At 39.1% G+C, this 13136-nt stretch overlaps 1 protein-coding gene across 2 annotated transcripts in view; it reads right to left on the bottom strand.

Annotated features, from left to right (window-relative positions):
- Positions 1-8096, bottom strand: part of LOC128686263 (sodium-coupled monocarboxylate transporter 1-like) — a 46553-nt gene extending 38457 nt beyond the window's left edge. The window contains exon 1 of one of the 2 annotated variants that reach the window (XM_070085717.1): positions 7993-8096. The gene's annotated coding sequence lies outside the window, so the exon portion shown is untranslated. Of the gene's footprint in view, positions 1-7926 lie in introns of both variants that reach the window. The other variant, XM_070085715.1, reaches the window with a different exon arrangement.
- Positions 8097-13136: the final 5040 nt, after the last annotated feature.

The following is a 13136-nucleotide window of genomic DNA, read 5'->3' as shown; positions in this document are numbered from 1 at the left end:
GGTAGGATTGCTGGTTTCTTTTTCTGTCTCATAAACACGCTAAGATAACAGGGATATCTTGCTACTCCTACTTACACTTTGGTCACACTTCATAGACACGCACATGCATATATATATATACATACATCTAGGTTTTTCTCCTTTTTCTAAATAGCTCTTGTTCTTTTTTATTTCTTCTATTGTCCATGGGGAAGTGGAAAAGAATCTTTCCTCCGTAAGCCATGCGTGTCGTATGAGGCGACTAAAATGCCGGGAGCAATGGGCTAGTAACCCCTTCTCCTGTATACAATTACTAAAAAAGAGAAGAAGAAAAACTTTATAAAACTGGGTTGCTTAAATGTGCGTGGATGTAGTGCGGATGACAAGAAACAGATGATTGCTGATGTTATGAATGAAAAGAAGTTGGATGTCCTGGCCCTAAGCGAAACAAAGCTGAAGGGGGTAGGAGAGTTTCAGTGGGGGGAAATAAATGGGATTAAATCTGGAGTATCTGAGAGAGTTAGAGCAAAGGAAGGGGTAGCAGTAATGTTAAATGATCAGTTATGGAAGGAGAAAAGAGAATATGAATGTGTAAATTCAAGAATTATGTGGATTAAAGTAAAGGTTGGATGCGAGAAGTGGGTCATAATAAGCGTGTATGCACCTGGAGAAGAGAGGAATGCAGAGGAGAGAGAGAGATTTTGGGAGATGTTAAGTGAATGTATAGGAGCCTTTGAACCAAGTGAGAGAGTAATTGTGGTAGGGGACTTGAATGCTAAAGTAGGAGAAACTTTTAGAGAGGGTGTGGTAGGTAAGTTTGGGGTGCCAGGTGTAAATGATAATGGGAGCCCTTTGATTGAACTTTGTATAGAAAGGGGTTTAGTTATAGGTAATACATATTTTAAGAAAAAGAGGATAAATAAGTATACACGATATGATGTAGGGCGAAATGACAGTAGTTTGTTGGATTATGTATTGGTAGATAAAAGACTGTTGAGTAGACTTCAGGATGTACATGTTTATAGAGGGGCCACAGATATATCAGATCACTTTCTAGTTGTAGCTACACTGAGAGTAAAAGGTAGATGGGATACAAGGAGAATAGAAGCATCAGGGAAGAGAGAGGTAAAGGTTTATAAACTAAAAGAGGAGGCAGTTAGGGTAAGATATAAACAGCTATTGGAGGATAGATGGGCTAATGAGAGCATAGGCAATGGGGTCGAAGAGGTATGGGGTAGGTTTAAAAATGTAGTGTTAGAGTGTTCAGCAGAAGTTTGTGGTTACAGGAAAGTGGGTGCAGGAGGGAAGAGGAGCGATTGGTGGAATGATGATGTAAAGAGAGTAGTAAGGGAGAAAAAGTTAGCATATGAGAAGTTTTTACAAAGTAGAAGTGATGCAAGGAGGGAAGAGTATATGGAGAAAAAGAGAGAAGTTAAGAGAGTGGTGAAGCAATGTAAAAAGAGAGCAAATGAGAGAGTGGGTGAGATGTTATCAACAAATTTTGTTGAAAATAAGAAAAAGTTTTGGAGTGAGATTAACAAGTTAAGAAAGCCTAGAGAACAAATGGATTTGTCTGTTAAAAATAGGAGAGGAGAGTTATTAAATGGAGAGTTAGAGGTATTGGGAAGATGGAAGGAATATTTTGAGGAATTGTTAAATGTTGATGAAGATAGGGAAGCTGTGATTTCGTGTATAGGGCAAGGAGGAATAACATCTTGTAGGAGTGAGGAAGAGCCAGTTGTGAGTGTGGGGGAAGTTCGTGAGGCAGTAGGTAAAATGAAAGGGGGTAAGGCAGCCGGGATTGATGGGATAAAGATAGAAATGTTAAAAGCAGGTGGGGATATAGTTTTGGAGTGGTTGGTGCAATTATTTAATAAATGTATGGAAGAGGGTAAGGTACCTAGGGATTGGCAGAGAGCATGCATAGTTCCTTTGTATAAAGGCAAGGGGGATAAAAGAGAGTGCAAAAATTATAGGGGGATAAGTCTGTTGAGTGTACCTGGTAAAGTGTATGGTAGAGTTATAATTGAAAGAATTAAGAGTAAGACGGAGAATAGGATAGCAGATGAACAAGGAGGCTTTAGGAAAGGTAGGGGGTGTGTGGACCAGGTGTTTACAGTGAAACATATAAGTGAACAGTATTTAGATAAGGCTAAAGAGGTCTTTGTGGCATTTATGGATTTGGAAAAGGCGTATGACAGGGTGGATAGGGGGGCAATGTGGCAGATGTTGCAAGTGTATGGTGTAGGAGGTAGGTTACTGAAAGCAGTGAAGAGTTTTTACGAGGATAGTGAGGCTCAAGTTAGAGTATGTAGGAAAGAGGGAAATTTTTTCCCAGTAAAAGTAGGCCTTAGACAAGGATGTGTGATGTCACCGTGGTTGTTTAATATATTTATAGATGGGGTTGTAAGAGAAGTAAATGCGAGGGTCTTGGCAAGAGGCGTGGAGTTAAAAGATAAAGAATCACACACAAAGTGGGAGTTGTCACAGCTGCTCTTTGCTGATGACACTGTGCTCTTGGGAGATTCTGAAGAGAAGTTGCAGAGATTGGTGGATGAATTTGGTAGGGTGTGCAAAAGAAGAAAATTAAAGGTGAATACAGGAAAGAGTAAGGTTATGAGGATAACAAAAAGATTAGGTGATGAAAGATTGAATATCAGATTGGAGGGAGAGAGTATGGAGGAGGTGAACGTATTCAGATATTTGGGAGTGGACGTGTCAGCGGATGGGTCTATGAAAGATGAGGTGAATCATAGAATTGATGAGGGAAAAAGAGTGAGTGGTGCACTTAGGAGTCTGTGGAGACAAAGAACTTTGTCCTTGGAGGCAAAGAGGGGAATGTATGAGAGTATAGTTTTACCAACGCTCTTATATGGGTGTGAAGCGTGGGTGATGAATGTTGCAGCGAGGAGAAGGCTGGAGGCAGTGGAGATGTCATGTCTGAGGGCAATGTGTGGTGTGAATATAATGCAGAGAATTCGTAGTTTGGAAGTTAGGAGGAGGTGCGGGATTACCAAAACTGTTGTCCAGAGGGCTGAGGAAGGGTTGTTGAGGTGGTTCGGACATGTAGAGAGAATGGAGCGAAACAGAATGACTTCAAGAGTGTATCAGTCTGTAGTGGAAGGAAGGCGGGGTAGGGGTCGGCCTAGGAAGGGTTGGAGGGAGGGGGTAAAGGAGGTTTTGTGTGCGAGGGGCTTGGACTTCCAGCAGGCATGCGTGAGCGTGTTTGATAGGAGTGAATGGAGACAAATGGTTTTTAATACTTGACGTGCTGTTGGAGTGTGAGCAAAGTAACATTTATGAAGGTATTCAGGGAAACCGGCAGGCCGGACTTGAGTCCTGGAGATTGGAAGTACAGTGCCTGCACTCTGAAGGAGGGGTGTTAATGTTGCAGTTTAAAAACTGTAGTGTAAAGCACCCTTCTGGCAAGACAGTGATGGAGTGAATGATGGTGAAAGTTTTTCTTTTTCGGGCCACCCTGCCTTGGTGGGAATCGGCCGGTGTGATAATAAATAAATAAAAATATATATATATATATATACATATATACATATATATATATACATATATATATACATATATATATATATACATATATATATATATACGTATATATATATATATATACATATATATATATATATATATATATATATATATTATATATATATATAGGATGGGGTCCACCTCTGGTGTAAATTGTGGGACCCATAGCCTCGGAGAAGTGGATAAAAAGGCTTCAAGGAAAAATATTTGGATTTCTTCCTGAAGCCGTTTGAATATTCCACTTCCCCTACCACCCCATCTTTTCATATTTATTTTTTTTTACTAATAGGAATATTTTATTACATAATATGGTACAGAAGATTTAAGAGATACATTATTGATATAAAGGTGGCATATACGGCATATATATATATATATATATATATATATATATATATATATATATATATATATATATATATATATATATATATATATATATATATATATATATATATATATATATATATTTATATATATATATATATATATATATATATATATATATATATATATATATATATATATATATATATATATTTATATATATATATATATATATATATATATATATATATATATATATATATATATATATATATATTTGCTATGTAAAAATCTCGGTTGGCAACGGCTGGTTCCGATCATCTCTTACCTTAAAATAATTAAATTTTTCCTTTCAGTAATTTTTACTAAACTAAAAATGCCGAGATGTTGAGATTCACCCATGAAAATAATAAATATAAGCGATAATGTTTGTTATTTTTAATTAGAGACTAAATTTCTATCTACTCTGAATTTAAACGAAATGTTTACAAGCAAATAAGTCCTCAGCTGCATGTTTTAATGAGAATTTGGGCCCTAGCTATTAATACTACATTATTCTGAGATAAAAATTCATTAGCGGAAGATTGGTAAAACACGGCATTAAAGTTGCACTGTTGCCTAGGCTCCTACGAGGCTTGCCTTCAGTCACCTCAGTTACTGTTATCATACCTCACCCAGAATACTAGTCAGACCAAGTAACAGCTTACTATCTCGTATCACACACACACGGGGCCAGAAGCTGTGAATCGTCCCCTGCAACCACATTAGGTGAGTACCTACACAATAGTAAAGTTCTTTATTCGACTATATTGTTTTAATGCACAGTGAGGCGATTAGTTTGATAAAATGTTGTTGTTAGTTTATATATTTGTCTAGAGTCTAGATAAAGCCCTTACATAGGTGTCTGTGCTGAGATGGTCGGTTCAGTGGCGCTGGTTCTGTGATGTGCCCACGGCAAGACCATGGTTCTACCAATGGCGGGCCACTAGCTTAGTAAGTTGATTTAGATACAGGTACACATAAGCACAATTATCATACCTAGTAAAGTCAGACAGTAATTTATTTCCATTGGGGTTCCTTGTAATATCTTATTATTTAAAGGGAGGATCTGCGAACTTTTCTGGGCATTTTCCCCCTCAAGGGAGGTTTCATGACGCTGGTGAGGGGTTCTTGATCTAGGGAATTGGATCTGTGCTCCAGTTCCCTGAATTGAGCCTGAATACCTCCCATCCCCCCATCCCCCACTTGCGCTGTATAATCCTACGGGTTTAGCGGTCCCCCATGATTATAATATAATAATAATTTGGGTATTTCCCCAAAACAAATTTGTATACAGAGAAATTACCCACTTGACTTTGAAAGTCCACAGAATCTGGAAAGGAACATTCAAATTAAAAATAGTTTGAATCTATTAGTATGGAGAATAGTCATACAAACTGAAAAGTATGTATTATACGCGGTAGAGCAACTTTAAAAATAAAATACAAAATTAACAAAATAAAATTAAAAATAAACGGCATGAAAAAAAAATAGTAATAGACTAATTTAATAAAAATCTCATTTAAGGAACTAAAGAATTTCATTGAAAACGTTTTCATTTCAGGTTTTGGGGGCAATGATGTTATTTCATTTTTTTTGATACAGTATCATCAGAATTAGGGCTTTTTGATGTCAGAGCAATTTGAATACTGTCTTCGGCGCTCAACCAATTTCTGGACTTTGTTTGCAAGTTAAAGAGAATGGAAAATTCTTGTTCGCAAATGGCAGCAGTAATTTTATTACTTCCTCGTGTGCAATTTTGAAAGCCTGTGCAGCTCTTGATATCCAAAAAATGAACAAGTCTGCGTTGTTTTGAAATTCAATGCGTGTTTCATTGTTGGAACGAAGGTCAAGAAGTGCCTCTGCCAATCCTTAAGGCTCCTCTGGCACATCAGCAATTTCACACTTGAAGGGATTCACAACTCAGCTCACAATATGCGAATCAAGATCTGGAAAGTAATCAGAGAACCGCTTTCTAAATTTGGTAAGATGCCTTACAACTGCAAGCAGAGACAATTATTGATAGAGAGATAGGACACTAGTCTAAAAGTTAGGTGATGGTGTGTCAACAATGGGACGTGCGGTTGTCGTGCCGGCTCCCGAGTCACTTCTGGCACTCGCGGTGTTGCCAGTCACTGTAGTTCTAACCTGCTTTACATCATTGCCAACTTAAGAAATGGCCCCTACAAATTAGATTTTTAATTTTATTTAGAAACTACAAATTATTTGTTTAAAAAAATATAACTTTCATAATTTGCCTCGTTTATTAAATAATAATTTTTTTTGCAATTTTATGTATATGTTTATTGAGCCTGTGGATTTTTTTATATAATTTTCTAAATGTAGAACATATAAATGAATAATATAATTGTGTATTAAAATGTGATGCTATTTGGGCCCTTCGAGAAATTTCGAGTAAGGGGCGATGCAGAACAGCCGGGGGAGTGACAGGGCAGAAGATGCCATAGTGAACTTAATATGTGAACACTGGACTGAATTGTGCAATGTAATCAGGCATTCTCGAAGGTCAGTTGGTGTGTATCGGCCTCAGTCCATAATTTAGAAATTGCTGACACGTTCCTGCTGAAGAATTTGGATAAATAGTGTGGAAAGCCCTTGCAGTTCAGCAACAAGGACAGAAAAATAGAGGACTTCAATGAATCCTTCCCAACATCCCACCTTAGCTAAGTGATGCTTACCCATAATGTACAGTAGTTTTTGCATTGGCCATTGTAAATCCTAGCTGCACAGGTAGCATTACGGTGTGTTTCCATGGAATAATTATGATCCAGTAATTAAATTGCAAGTGGTAATACGAATTTCTTTTGTGTACCCAGCAAGCCTAATCATATACAGTCCACATTATTTTATAATTTACCATTATTGGTATTAATGTTTAATATTGTAATTATTAATTTAATGTCAAGTCTAGCTTTTTGTGAGCGTGGTGAAGTGGGCGTCGAGGGAGTTGCAGTTCAGCGACCTACTGTGACTTAAGTCCCACTTATCTCGCCCAGATTACTTGCCTGTAATAATTCAGGTAATACCCTGTAAATCTCATGTAGGTAATTTACTCACATAATAATAAAAATTTACAATAGAGCCTTCATTACCCCCGAGCTTTTCATTTTTACCCCAGTTCCCCGACCTCTAATTTAAAACCTAGCTGTAAGATACAGTAGAAATCAGTCATCATTATAACCTTATAAATTAAAATAGCTAAGTAACTCAACTGTGTGAAAAATAGTTAGTGAAATAGGAATAAAGTGAACTGAATTATTAGCATGAATATTAAATAGAGAGGATCCGCTTACATTAACAGTTACACCAAAGTTAAATATACAAGAAATTTCCTCCCTTTCTGAAGCTTCATTCATTAGGAACCTTTTAAATAGCTCTCTTCCTGAACTTGCTCATACTAGGACGGGCTTTGACATGTTTAGGCAATCCATTCCACTCCTTTTTTGTTGAATAATAAAAAGTTTTTTGAGGCCTGACCACCTACTGTAGGAACACAGAATTATGTTCACTTCCCCAAGTACCATACTGGTTTTGGTTCCTAACTTTGACACACTCCGCAGCAAAATATACTAGACACTGCTTGTGAGCGGTTGTAAATATTTAAACAAATATGATTTAACCCCGGTTGCTTTACTAAGTCTTCAATATTCACCACATCCAGTTGTAATTCATCCTGGCCTACATACTCTTGAGGACCCAGGTCCTGGATGAATCTGACCATTTTGTTCTGGGTGATTTGCAACCTGAATTTCATTTTTCTCAAAGCAGAGTACCATGAAGAACAAAAATAATTTACATGACATTGTATAAGAGCTAGATGTAAGTCCTGTGAACCTCAGTAGGTAGACACTGTGTCTGTCAATAGAGGAACTTAAGCCTGATATTCGTTTTGTTTACTACACTGTTCACTATCAATTCTCCTGACATGCTTGGGTCAAATTGAATTCCCAGATATTTCATTGAAGATACTAAAGTGATGTGTTCCCCATCACACTGGGCCTTAAAAATATTTACCTTTTTCAGTTTACTTTTCGCGCTTCTGTTTTCTCGAGGTATAGCGATAGTTTGTTGTCTACTAACCATTTCCTGCAGGACTTTGGTTCTAGTGATAGTACATTAGCTATATCTTGTGGATCTTCATCTGAAACTGACAGAGCACTATCGCCTGCATACAACAGAAGCTTACACTTGACACTGATGGGCACGTCCTTCACCTAACATAAAAATAGTAAGGGACCCACATGCTATCGGCAGGGGTTCTAATTCTTTATTATTGAGCTTGACAATTTGTTTCCTGTCGCTCAGGGAGGACTTAAACCAATTTACAGGGACTATGCCGATAGCTTGTAGCTTCTTACATAATATATTTTAGTTAACTGTATCAAATGGCTTTTGCAAGTCTAGGGTTACCATATCTTTGAAATTCCCTAACATTTGAGTTATCAGGTAGTCCATCGGATTAATTAGGGAGGTATCGGTTGAGTAGGATCTCCTGAAACCTGATTTGCAACTATCGAAATTTTTTTTTGTCATTAAGATACTAAACTACTTGACAATACACCGCTTTCTCCAGAATTCTGGACATCGTACTGAGTACACTAACAGGAATATAGATGCTAACGTCAGACCTACTGTTTTTCTAATTGGATGAGTTTGGTCTTGGTAGCAACATCTCGAACCATAGAATCTCCAGTTTATGGTCATGCAAGTCGGGTCTTGGGTTGTAGGCTAAGTCATCTCTTACATAAGCACCTTGTATATTCTATCCAAGCGTTTAATATTGTAACCTATTTTAACTTCGTCGTCAGTCACCTTATCATCTAACCAACATTGAGACATTTGGGCAGAAGTGACCTACTAGCATTGACATAAATAAAGAGAAAACCTGCTTTCTTGAAGCAGTCATAATCATTATTATGTGGTAAGGGTTCATTTGATGAAAAAAGTTTGACAAATCAAGGTTAGTATTAAAAACTGATGTGTAGCATCTGTTAACATAGCATATATCTGTTGTGCACCCAACGCATATACAAATCACATATTTTGTTTACTGTTCTACAGTGTAGACATATTAGTACATTGTTTACAGTTATGTCTACTGTTATTTGGTTTGGAACAACACCGACTCGGTGGCCTCTTGTTGTGCTAAACATGCATCACGAAGTTAAAGTTAGCGCATAACAATGTTACAAGTAATGCGGTAGGTTAGTTTCCTTTGCATGGACGTGCATTGTTGCCACACTTTACGGCGGTAGTGACAGGTTAGCAGGATGGTGACTGTGGGTCTTTCACTGTCCAGGGTGTCAGTACTCCAGTTACCTGTTACAGCCACCATAAATGATCCCCTTCTGTAGTATATCGCAGAATAAATATAGACACTTATGGCGGCCCGCACTCCTCTCCCACCTGCCATCTTTTTTTAATGTTTATTTCCACAAGAACAGAATTTGCCACTTTCCTTTTTCAATATACTCCGTCCATCAGTTCATCGAACAAGCTTAGAGGTAGTATTCACTTATTGTCAGGTTTTCTGCTAAGCTAACTCTTCCTTCGCTCACATTCTACTCTTCACTAGATTATTATTATTATAATCAAGGGGGAAGCGCTAAACCCGGAGGATTATACAGCACCTGGGGGGGGGGGGGGAATGTGGAAGGCATTCAGGCTTAATTCGGGGAACTGGAGCACAGATCCAATTCCCTAAATCAAGAGCCCCTCACCAACATCAAGGAACCTTCCTTGAGGGGTCTTTACTAGAGAGGAACAATTTTTCCAACCGGGAGGTTAATAACTTCGTGGTCAGATTAGCAGTTTACCTCCAAAGAGCCACCTCAATCCCTTTTGATGAGGCTGGCACAACTGTTATTTCATTTGAACACACTGCAGTTGGGAAGAACCGCCTCTTTGGACCTGATCTCAGGGGTGATGTTATATCAGTGATGGTCCAGTGACCTCTTCCTTCACTTGACATGTTAGGCTTCTCTCCCACTTTTGCATAGTTTCTCTTACAGCTGCAATTCCCATGGCTACTTCCCGTCCGTGGCTTCTGTTCACCTTAGCGATTAGGGGACACTCCTCCATGCTGACGACCCATACCAGGGAGAATTGTTCAGAGTAGTCATAATAAAATTATTCACCGAAGCCTCGTCGTGGAGCCTAAAAGATGCATTCTTCGTAACAACTGATGACTTGGTTGTGATGGAAACAAGAAAGTTTGGGTAATGATCAGTTGTATTATCATTTGTTATATCAGCTTTTAATGGAGTCGTTTGCCCAAATGTGGCCAAGAGAAGACACAGATGTCTCAGTAATTCGCATGGGTTTGGTTATTAAGGGCAGTAGTAGGCAATTATATATGTTGATTAGGAAGACAGATATTTACGGGTCTTCTGCCTGGACGAGATTGATGCTAAAGTCGGCAGCAATTGGTTTTAATTTGATCTATAAGATTATCCCTAAAGGTGCCTGTGTTAGTTAATCACGATTGATCACAAGTGAAACAAAAGAACTTTTTAATTAAACAAAACTGTGTACAGTGTATTACTACTCTACTCTTTATGAGTTTTGATAGTTACATGGCACGAAGGAAAACTACCTAAGTGTCCCCTGTCATATTCCGTCGTGCACTATGGATTTCTTACGAAGGGCAATGAAAACTGTCAGCTGAGCTGGGAGACTTATTAAGGCAATAAGGATATCCTCAAGCATTCCATGATGGGCTCAGTAGCTATGGAAGCTTAAAAAGTTCGAACTTTCACTTCAAAATATTAGATAAGAAAGTCAAATACTTTATAAATATTTGGAATATGAAAGGATCATTATCAAGTGCAGTAAATGCAGTCATTTGTAAACACTTAAGAAAATAAACTTGATTAAGTAAGTTTATTCAGGTACAAGTACACATAAATACAGTTACATAAATTATCATATATAGCAGCATATGTGTAGATTACCTAGGATAGCCCCAAAAAGTCACGAGAATAGAGGAATACTGCATCAGCCCATACTAGGCAGGTCCTTTCCAAACCCAATAATAATAATAATATCTTTAGTTACTACAAGTACATGTACAAGGTATACAGACCTAGCTGACATCACTGACATACTACTATACAGAAAATCACTTGTTGTGCTGAGCATTTCTGGCAAATTATGTCAGTGTCCCAGGATGCGACCCACACCAGTCGACGTCTCAGTAGTAGTAACCAGTTACCAGTCTCAGTAGTAGTAACCAGTTACCAGTAACCTGTCCGTTGACTCAACGACCAACCGTCTTGAGTCACGGTCTTTCATATTGTGCTGAGCTGACACTATTTCAAAAGACCCACTACGGGGTACTGGGCAGCCCGGCTAGTGAGTTTTACGAGTGTAACCAAGGAGATAGGTAACGGCTGCGGGCTCCCTCCACATAACAGCAATTATAAGTAATAACAGCCTACGTGAGTATTTCTACCCTAATCCACGTATCGAACTCCCACATGATAAATGGTGTACAGCGGTGTGGAGCGTGGATTTACGTTTTTAAGGGTAATTCAAGGCGTTAGAAGACTGTTGTGAGTAGCCGGCAGGGTCAAAGGTGAATCTCCAGCCAGTCGCTCTCCCCTCACACCCTCCAGCCAGCCGCTTATACCCTCACAACTTCATCCTGCAAGCCTGTTGCAGCCGTTTCAAGCTTCCTGGCTTAGTTCGTGTGCTAATTGCTTCAATCTCCGAGGGGTTGACCCGGATTTTGCAATTAAGCCAGTCAGTAAGCCAGACTGTGGAAGTGAACGCCAGTCAGCCTATCATCCAGCCTGTCTCCTGTCATCCAACTGCTCCTCCGTGCTTTGTGCATCGTTACACGTCTTCCAGTCAGCCATTCTCGTGGGGTAAGCCAGTCAGCCAACCCAGCTTCTAACCCAGCTGAGAGAGAGAAGTAAGCCACGCAGTAAGAAGTAAGCCAAGCTCCTCTGAGGTATTGTCTATATTGCTTTGTGCTCCCTGTTGGATGCTAAGAGTGGTTTTCACCATTCCTGTGGCATAGAGTGGGTTAAGCCACCTTCGTGGGAAGTGTAGTGAGCGCGTCCGCCAGAGAGTCTTCTCCCCACCATTCTCTCACACCACCCGGGGTGCGCGGCAGAAGCATCCACCCACCACCACCACCAGCCATCCACTCATCTACCTGTGGTTGTTTGTACCCTTGTATCGGGTCCTAGTACTGTTTCGGCTCACATAATTGGTCAAGAGATTGTAGCTGGTGCCACCGATAAAGCCAGTTATGTGAGTTCGTCTAGAACGCACATTTCTTCACGACAACAGTGTGATTGGAGGAGGAAACACCACCCGCCCGCTCATCACCAGTAATCACCCGTCTACTACTCCCGACTTCAGTGATAATTTTTTTTTGAGACATTTTTCTTGCATTTAAAGACATTTGCGTGTGTGAGACATTTATAGTAAATTGTTTGTGTACTCTAAACCTTGTGTTTTCAGTGTAAACGCCGTATTTTCTTTGACTCAGTATTTTTCCAATATTTTTCAGTGTTTTCACTCATCTTATATTTTTTATTCTGTGTTTTTCCTTATGCTACTCCTGTCTGTAGTAAGTATCATTGTGTAGTGTACCAGTCAGTCACTCTGTGTGAAGTGATTCATTTCTTTTTATTGTATTGTCAATGTATTTCATGCAGTGATATTTACCCCAGTATACCACATTATCCATTTATTTCTATGTGTGTCTTTTTTTTCGTATGCCAACAGTGTCTCATTCCTCTAATTTTTTCGCAGACTGTGTACCATTATTTTTGCCAGCAAATTTTTGTCGTTCAGTCACAGCAAGATTTTGTTGTATCCGTCACAGCAGGAATTTGTTGTAAGGATAGTCCGATGCCTCAAGTGTCCGAGGACGCTCAGATTGCCTTGAGTGCTCAACCTATCCCTGCAATGCCTGCTAGTTCGAGTAGTAGTTTCTCCACAGGGGACGCCTTGTCGGAAAACAATTACTTGCAACTAGTAATGCCATCTCTTGTTGATGTCACATGCCGTCTGCAGAAAGACGTTTCTGTTGCGACTAGTGCTCTCACTAGAGTGTCTGTAGTTGTTCCTAGTGTTCCAGATGGTGATAACGTCCTAGTTGACAGTGATTCCTGCAAAGTAAAAGGTCTATTTGTTGAACCATCCTTACATGTTGTACGAGATAGTAAGATCCATTTCTACCTGGCCAACACTTCTGGTCACAGTGTTCG

This window comes from Cherax quadricarinatus, chromosome 17 (assembly GCF_038502225.1).
Source record: "Cherax quadricarinatus isolate ZL_2023a chromosome 17, ASM3850222v1, whole genome shotgun sequence".
NCBI lineage: Eukaryota > Metazoa > Arthropoda > Malacostraca > Decapoda > Parastacidae > Cherax > Cherax quadricarinatus.
The sequence above is the reverse complement of the archived record's forward strand: the minus strand, read 5'-3'. Positions and strand labels throughout refer to the sequence as shown.